This window comes from Glandiceps talaboti, chromosome 19 (assembly GCF_964340395.1).
Source record: "Glandiceps talaboti chromosome 19, keGlaTala1.1, whole genome shotgun sequence".
Classification (NCBI taxonomy): Eukaryota; Metazoa; Hemichordata; class Enteropneusta; family Spengelidae; genus Glandiceps; species Glandiceps talaboti.
In genome coordinates this window covers 18,885,306-18,894,253 of record NC_135567.1, presented here as the reverse complement: position 1 = coordinate 18,894,253, position 8,948 = coordinate 18,885,306, and the positions used below count along the sequence as shown (strand labels likewise).

General features: G+C 34.7%; 2 long non-coding RNA genes across 3 annotated transcripts in view; both read left to right on the top strand.

Moving 5' to 3' along the window:
* The first annotated feature begins 2,082 nt into the window (after positions 1-2,082).
* On the top strand, positions 2,083-4,208 carry LOC144449876 (uncharacterized). The gene is made up of 3 exons (XR_013482182.1): positions 2,083-2,273; positions 3,374-3,530; positions 3,938-4,208. It is a non-coding gene; the product is annotated as an uncharacterized LOC144449876 (long non-coding RNA).
* Positions 4,209-8,629: 4,421 nt separating this feature from the next.
* LOC144450311 (uncharacterized) overlaps positions 8,630-8,948 on the top strand; it is a 5,220-nt gene continuing 4,901 nt past the window's right edge. Inside the window, exon 1 of one of the 2 annotated variants that reach the window (XR_013482222.1) lies at positions 8,630-8,787. This is a non-coding gene — a long non-coding RNA (uncharacterized LOC144450311). Of the gene's footprint in view, positions 8,792-8,948 lie in introns of both variants that reach the window. The other variant, XR_013482223.1, reaches the window with a different exon arrangement.

The window sequence follows — 8,948 nt, the reverse complement described above, 5'->3', positions numbered from 1 at the left end:
TGTAAATCTGGTGGAGCAACCATCCATCCGAGATGAGGGTGCACCCCCCCCCTCCCCCCATCTGTGAACAGAATACAACCATAGTTTGAGATACGCGCGATGCATCTTGGAGCTGACATCGAGTGAATGACCTATATTCACTCTCACTCTGGCTGTTCTACATACAACATGTTATGTCACTGTGAAATGAGAATAAGCCATTACGGTACCTACTTCAAAATTTCAACCATGGAGACAGGCTAGGGTATGGTATGAAAGGCCCCCTAACTTCGTGGTGCCTGTTGTCAAATTTGAATGTACAGTGAACAACGCAGCGATTCTTCTATGAAAATACGTGACAACAATGAGCAAGTGGCGATTTTTCTAATGAATTTGGTATGTGTGGACATGTGAATGTCTTGCGAATGCGAGCGTTGTTTCAGGAAGTTCGGTATATACAATTTTGGCCGAAACATTATCGGACTGGGCTAAGGGGCTTGTTCGTTACTCGTACCATGTATATTTTCATGCCATAACTGAACCTCTTAATAGTGCAGAATAGAAGCTGTAATAAACAATTTTATCATCATCATCATCATCATCATCATCATCATCATCATCCTCATACATCATCATCATCATACATCATCATCATCATCATCATCATCATCATCATCATCATCATCATCATCATCATCATTATCATCATCATTATCATCACTATCATCATCATCATCATCATCATCATCATCATCATCATCATCATCATCATCATAATCATTATCAGCATCCTCACAACCACCATCACCACCACAACCACCGCCACCACCACCATCATCATCATCATCATCATCATCAGCACCACCACCAACAACAACAACACCAGCACCATCATCATCATCATCATCATCATCATCATATCATCATCATCATCATCATCATCATCATCATCATCATCATCATCATCATCATCATCATCATCATCATCATCATCATCATCATCACCACTATCACCACCACCACCACCACAACCACAACCACCACCATCATCTCTGAAAATTTTAAATTATACATTCATCGTACTTTGCATTAATGATGTTAATATCAAATTTCAAATATCTAAATTATTGTATGCTATCAATTAAGGACAAAGAGTTCTATAGACTGAATACACTATAAAAATAAACTATGGGCAATTTAGGCAAAATAAAAAAAATGTCTGTTTCCCATAACATGACATAAAAAATAACGTTGATAGGTCAGAATTTTATTTTCCTTAAAATTACTTCGACCCCAAGATAAGATACTCGCCAATCACAAGACTTCTGTAGGAGTTTGATGAAGTGTAAATGAAGGAAAGGAAGACAATTATAAGTTAAGTCGACGAATGAGTTACAATACTGTTATGTCTAAAAAAAAAACATGGTTTCTCCTGGAATATGCTTTTTTTAAAAAGTGACCACAGAACACGCAAAGGCATGAGGATGTATACGGAACTAGAAGAAAATTTTCAAAATTTTACTTTTTTGCATGCAAAAAGATTTTTTAGGGGCTTAAACTAGGGTCGGTCGGATTATTTTTTTTAGATGACCAAACTAGTATTTAATTTGCTATTATCATTTTTTAATAGAAAGAGGTGTTGGTATCATCACCATTAGTAATACAATAGTACACATACACTACATTTACACTAATTGAAAAAAAAATTGGTGTTTTAGTGATAACAAATGTAATGATAAAATTAGAGTGTCTTTATTGGAAAAAAATGTAATTACCATAATTAAGAATTTGCCAAATAAAAACAGAAACTGAAACAGCTGGTGTTTTAGCGAAAAAATGTATTGATAAAACTAGAGTGTCTTTATTGGAAAAAAATGTAATTACCATAATTAAAAATTTGCCAAATATATCACTGAATTGTATGATACTCACGACTGCGAATTTGAAATAAACAAATTACCCCTTTTAACGGATAAAATGGATGGAACAGAATAAAAGATAAACACATTATTTCTGTTTTAGAGTACTGACGAAATAGTTCATTCAATCGTTCTATATATAAAGAATCAGTCCTAGATGATGTGTCCATCAGTCTGCAACCACTGGTAGTCAGGTATATTTGACGACACCACTGGTAGTAAGGTATATTTGACGACACCACTGGTAGTAAGGTATATTTGACGACACCACTGGTAGTAAGATATATTTGACGACACCACTGGTAGTAAGATACATTTGACGACACCACTGGTAGTACGATATATTTGATCATTTGTGATACGAACAAGTGTCAGGTAAGTACAGTTATATTGTGGTGAACTATGATTGCCATCAGACCATGGACCTGTTACAAACAGGGAAATTAAACAACTGTATTGGATTAACAACACTTGGCACAACATGTTGGCTAATTGGAAGTACAGAGACTTGTATTACATTGCATCATTTGATAAGAACAGTTTTTATGGCCACTTTACATAACAGTTCACCCTCATAAACAAATTTCCAGTTCCCCTGGCATTTCATTTACACATAAAAAGGTCATAAAACGACGATCATAAAACTGTTCTTATCAAACAATCATACAATGTCAGTCTCTGCAGTTCCATCCTGCTGAGTAAAGTGTTGTTAATCCAATTCAGTTGTTTACTTTCCCTGTTTGTTACAGGTTCTGCTTGTCCATGGTCTGATGTCGGCAGATGCAGTAGTCAGTTGACATCTTCATATATCCCCCACCCACTTTATGACCATAAGCTTTTCATTACAAATTTTGCCGTTTTATTGTCTTTGCAATGTAATACATTTTTATACATTAAAATCTTTAAATTTTGGTTATACCATTCAAAACTTACTTTAGATCGAAAAAAATAAATGTTATCCAAGATTTTTGAAATGTTGCCCATAAATACCTTGAAAAAGAATTTCTATTCGCAACATCGGATTACATCATTCTATTTATTCGGACTTTCTCATAAGTTCCTTAAGCATTTGTATGTATGTATGTATGTATGTATGTATGTATGTATGTATGTATGTATGTATGTATGTATGTATGTATGTATGTATGTATGTATGTCTGTCTGTCTGTCTGTCTGTCTGTCTGTCTGTCTGTCTGTATGTATGTATGTACTGGGTATGTATGTATGTATGTATGTATGTATGTATGTATGTATGTATGTATGTATGTATGTATGTATGTATGTATGTATGTACTGGGTATGTATGTATGTATGTATGTATGTATGTATGTATGTGTGTGTGTGTGTGTGTGTGTGTGTGTGTGTGTGTGTGTGTGTGTGTGTGTTGCTGATCTGTTGCAAGTAAAATTAACTAAAGGTTATATCACATATTTACCAAATTTTAAACTTTACATATATTTGTTTTATAATTATAGACGTAATAATGGTTCTCACTAAGAAAATCGGGATTGCTCTCCTCTGTTTAGTTGCCTTGGCAACTGTGACTACAGATGCTAGACATTTACCAAAACGTCAATTACGTAAATCTTTTCTTGAGCTGAGTTCCAAACAGCAACAACAAATCCTTGATCCGTAAGTATTTGCTTGCATACATGTATGTATGTATGTATGTATGTATGTATGTATGTATGTATGTATGTATGTATGTATGTATGTATGTACGTACGTACGTACGTACGCACGCACGCATGTATGTATGTATGTATGTATGTATGTATGTATGTATGTATGTATGTATGTACGTACGTACGTACGTACGTACGTACGTACGTATGTATGTATGTATGTATGTATGTATGTATGCATGTATGTATTGTATGCATTGTACGTACGTACGTACGTACGTATGTATGCACTGTATGTATGTATGTATATATGTATGTATGTATATATGTATGTATGTATGTATGTATGTATGTATGTATGTATGTATGTATGTATGTGTATGTACCTAATTCAATCTATCCATTAATTCACAGGTTTCTGAAAGTTCTCGACAAGATATTGGTCGATGAAATTACCAATGCCGTCATGACGCAATTGCAACAGCAGATCCTTGAACGAAAGGGACCTCTAGAGACACTGGCAGATACAGTTCAATAACACATACAAGAGTCCAAGGAAAACATGGGCGTGCGTGGAGTTATCTTTCACCAATGTGTAATCAATTGAATTTATGTGTACTAACATGTTTGGTGGTGGAAATGGAATCTATAAAAAGCATAGTTAATGCTTGAATATGAAATGAAATAAAGGGTTGGCATATTAATGTTCTTCAGTGTCTGTGTGTCATTGTTGGAATGTATACAGTAACTAATGTATATATGTACAGTACCAATACATTATGCATGGCAAACAGATCATACAATGTAGTTAGAATGATTGAGAAATTAGCGGTTTCGATATACACATCAGCAACATGTGTACACATGCACAAAGACATACACACATAATCAAACACATACATAAAGATGCAAGCATAGGGAAGGAGTGGCAGACAGACAGACAGACAGACGGACAGACAGACAGAAAGACAGACAGACAGACAGGCCGGCATACATACATACATACATACATACATACATACATACATGCATGCATGCATGCATGCATGCATGCATACATACATACATACATACATACATACATACATACATACATACATACATACATACATACATACATACATACAGACAGACAGACAGACAGACAGTCAGACAGACAGACCGACAGACAGACAGAGACAGACATACATACATACATACATACATACATACATACATACATACATACATACATACATACATACATACACACACATACATACATACATACATACATACATACATACATACATACAGACAGACAGACAGACATACATACATACATACATACATACATACATACATACAATGATACACACATACATACATACATACACACACACATATACATAATTTGACATTTCAATTAGGAATCGATTATGTCCATATGTAGTAAAGTAACTGGATGAAATCTTGAAAGTCTTAGAGGCACTGCTTTTTAGATGCGGACCCAAATATCAATTTGATTGGATATATTGCACCATATACAAAACATATTTACTCACAGGTGATGTTATACTAACTTTTCATGGTGTACAGTAATATAATTAAGTTATGATATCAAATACCAGATTTAAAGTGGAAGACTTCCGTAATCTTAGTAGTCTTGCAATTTCATGATTTATGCAAGAAATTTAGCTCTATATCTGTGAGTTTTCAAGTCCCAAGGAAAGTTAGTTCTCAAAAAATGTTGTTCAAATGCCCGCCTCTTATTCTCAGCACATGAAAGCTTGCCCTCCTTGCCTTCACTCAACTTTCGTGATCCCCTATAAACGCGGGATATACACACCCGTTTCCATGGCAAATAATAAACAAAATTCAAACCCACATAACATTGCTATAATTACACATCAAAAGGTTTGCATACTTCATGATAAGCATCGTAACAGTTTAACAACTTTAATACAGTGAAGTGATACGATATTATTGCCCTGCTTCGTCACCGGTTTAAGTGTATACATTCCTGTTTCGACCGACAGACAAACACAAAATAACTCTCCCTATATTAATTGCTAGGGAAGACAACTGCAGAACTAATCATAACAAAAAAATTCGCGTTGTCACACCACTTTAGGCAACGTTTCCTCACCAGAAACAACAGCTTTCTTTTGTGTGGCCACCGTATCTAATTACCGAAAATATGCCAACAACCTATTAAAACTAAAAGCTAAATTTATAATATGCGCTTGAACTGAATACAGTGGAATTCATACAAACTTAGGCCAAACAGAAGAAAGAAATATTTCTGGTCAGGACAGCTTGTCTAAAGTGGTGTGACGATGCAATTTACTTGTTATTCTCAACAAACCTGTCACTCATACTATTTATGGCAGTTACTGTTCTTTTTATTTAGTACTTTAGAGCATGTGTGTATGTGGGGCAGATGTCATTTACTTGTTCATGATTGACTCTGCAGTTGTCTTCACTGAAGTAGGGAGGGTTATTTTTGTGTTTCCCCACGGATCTGCAGACTACATGTACACGGGCTGGACAAACACACACAAAAAAGACGAAAGGGTATTTACCAGTAAGTGATGTACCCACTGACCATTCCATAGTGGTGGTTGTGGAGATGGTGGTGGTGATGATGTTGATGATGATGATGATGCATGGTAAACATCCAATGAACATTAATTAGATATTAGCATACTTAATTGAGTTTTGAGTAATTATGCTATATCTTTGGAATGCATACTTCAAATTCAATATAATTTGGTGCATATCTTAACCATAACATGGCGCATATGTCCTATAAGGTTTGTTGATTGAGCTTACAATGTTAATTAACAATTTGCATAATTAATGAATTTCGGTAATTAGGCTATATCTTAAGAATGTATTCTTCAATTTCAATACAATATTAGTACATATGTTAACCATTAGGAGACGCATATATGTCCTATAAAGTTTGCTGATGAACCTTACAGTGTTAATGAATAATTTGCATAATTAATGATTTTCGTAATTAGGCTATATCTTAAGCTGCGTACTTCAATTTCAATACAATTTCAATACAATACGTTAAACATAACAAAGTGCATATCTCTTATAAAATTTGTTGATTTCGCTTAAAGATGTAGTGAATGATTTGAATAAGAAATAACCCGAGGGGAAATCAGAAGACTGCCTTCACAGGTGAGGAACTAGTGTACAAATTGTAATATGTTAATGAGATTTCCCTTCATATCCGAGATGCTATCGTATAAATGCAGTAACCGTTGGAGCGCCTGACATGGTTTTTTTTCGCTTGAGAAATAGGGGATTTTATATGTCGTTATATCGATTCCTGTTTTTATGAAGGTAGGTATGTTGTTATGTAAAATTTGAACGTGAATAGAGTGTTTTAGTGACTGTTACATGATCCGTTCCGTGTTTGGCAAATAAATTTTCAATAAATTGACATCTATACGAATTACAGAATCATTTCCACTATGTTTCAAAATTAGGATTTTTTTGAATTTTTACTGCGCATATTTCTTGTTTTTGTTTTATTGAAAAACGGCCGATTGAAATCATTTCACACTTGCAATAATGAATTTGGCGGCCAACCTCGCTAGTACACTGTACCATTGACATACATTCCGGAGAAATTAGAGCTCGATTTTAGCCCAGAATCCCATGTAACTAATATATTATTTTTGTAAATTTACTAGCGATACCAATGATCAAGAATTATATTTAAAAACACCTAAAAAAATTCTGATTGCATATGTTTGTGAAGTTTCTTATTTTGGCGGGAAAATACAGCGTGACTGTCGTGTCGACTACGTCATGCATGCTAATCAGGGCAATAATGACATCGAAGCTCATGTCTAACAGTATGATCTAGTACGAGAGATAATAACATATCGTCACTCCACACACAGTAGCAGTTTTGGTATAATTATTTGCTCTTTCTCTTTTTCAGGAATGTAACTTAACTGTGGGAGGCTCTAATCATGTTGTTGCCAAGATTTATTCAAAACACAAAAACGGAAATTAAAAAAAAGAAAGAAAAACACACTCCCATAATAAACACATTCTCCACAGAAAAACTAAATATAGATCAGTGAGTGTATATTGTTTGAGTAGTCATATGAAAGACAGTAGAAGTCTGATTGGCGAGTCTAATATTTTATGACCCCTTATGGGTGCGGATACTGTACAAATACATTCAAGGCCATCGCAATATAAACAGTGCACAGAGTATCAATGAGTTACATCCCAGTCTAAGTAGTTTTCTAACTACTCGAATTGAAATCCGTACCACATATGATAAAGACGCCAATTTGGCACAGACAATGGGTATAAACAAACATTTTCGTCTTCAAAATTTCTTGTTGTTTTAGGTTAAAAGAACAAACTTGCCAGCCACGGCAAATTCAACACTGACATTCGTATGTACCCACAATCATTACTTGAGAACTTGCAAGGTCAGATTGAAATCTGTACGAAATATAGACCACATAAGGTAGAGACACCAAATTTGGCACAGAGAATGAATATAAACTAAAACTTTAGTCTTGAAAATTTTGTCTTGTTTCAAGAATCGAAACCCACCTTGGCGGCCAGACATGTCGACAAAGTTCGATACAGACACAACATAGCCACAGTCATTAGCATCGATCGTGACAACTTGCTAATGTCCTGTTATGACGTTTATTCAATATAAATACGCATTGTATTAGTGATTCTCTTACCGGAGACATTCAGTTTAAATCCGGTTTTAGATGGCCTTACTAGTATTTAATATACAATTATTATTATGTAATACAAAGATGAGTTGATATCATCACATTAGTACATTGTGTAAATGTGATGTGCGTGTACTACTTTATACACACACATCACATTTGAAAAAAAGCTGGTGGTATTTTAGCGATAAAAAATGTAATGATAAAGTGTTTTATTGGAGAAAATGAGGAAATGACCATAATTAAGAATTTGCCAAATATTTCACTGAATTGTATGATACTCACGACTAAGAATTCGAAACAAACAAATTACATCTTTAACGGAAATGGAAAACAGGACACAAGATAAACACATTCTATTTTACAGTAGTGATGAAATAGTTCATTCAATCGTTCTATATATAAAGAATCAGTCCTAGACGATGTGTCGATCAGTCTGCAACCACTGTTAGTAAGGTATATTTGACGACACCACTCTGGTAGTAAGGTATATTTGACGACACCACTGGCAGTACGATATATTTGATCATTTGTGATACCAACAACTGTCAGGTAGGTAGGTACAGTTACGTTGAAGTGAACTATTATTTAAAGTTGCCAAAAACTGTTCTTATCAAATGATGGAATGTAATACAAGCCTCTGTTCTTCCAACATGCTGTACCAAGTGCCAATTCAGTTGTTTACTTTCCCTGTTCGTATCAGGTTCTGTCCT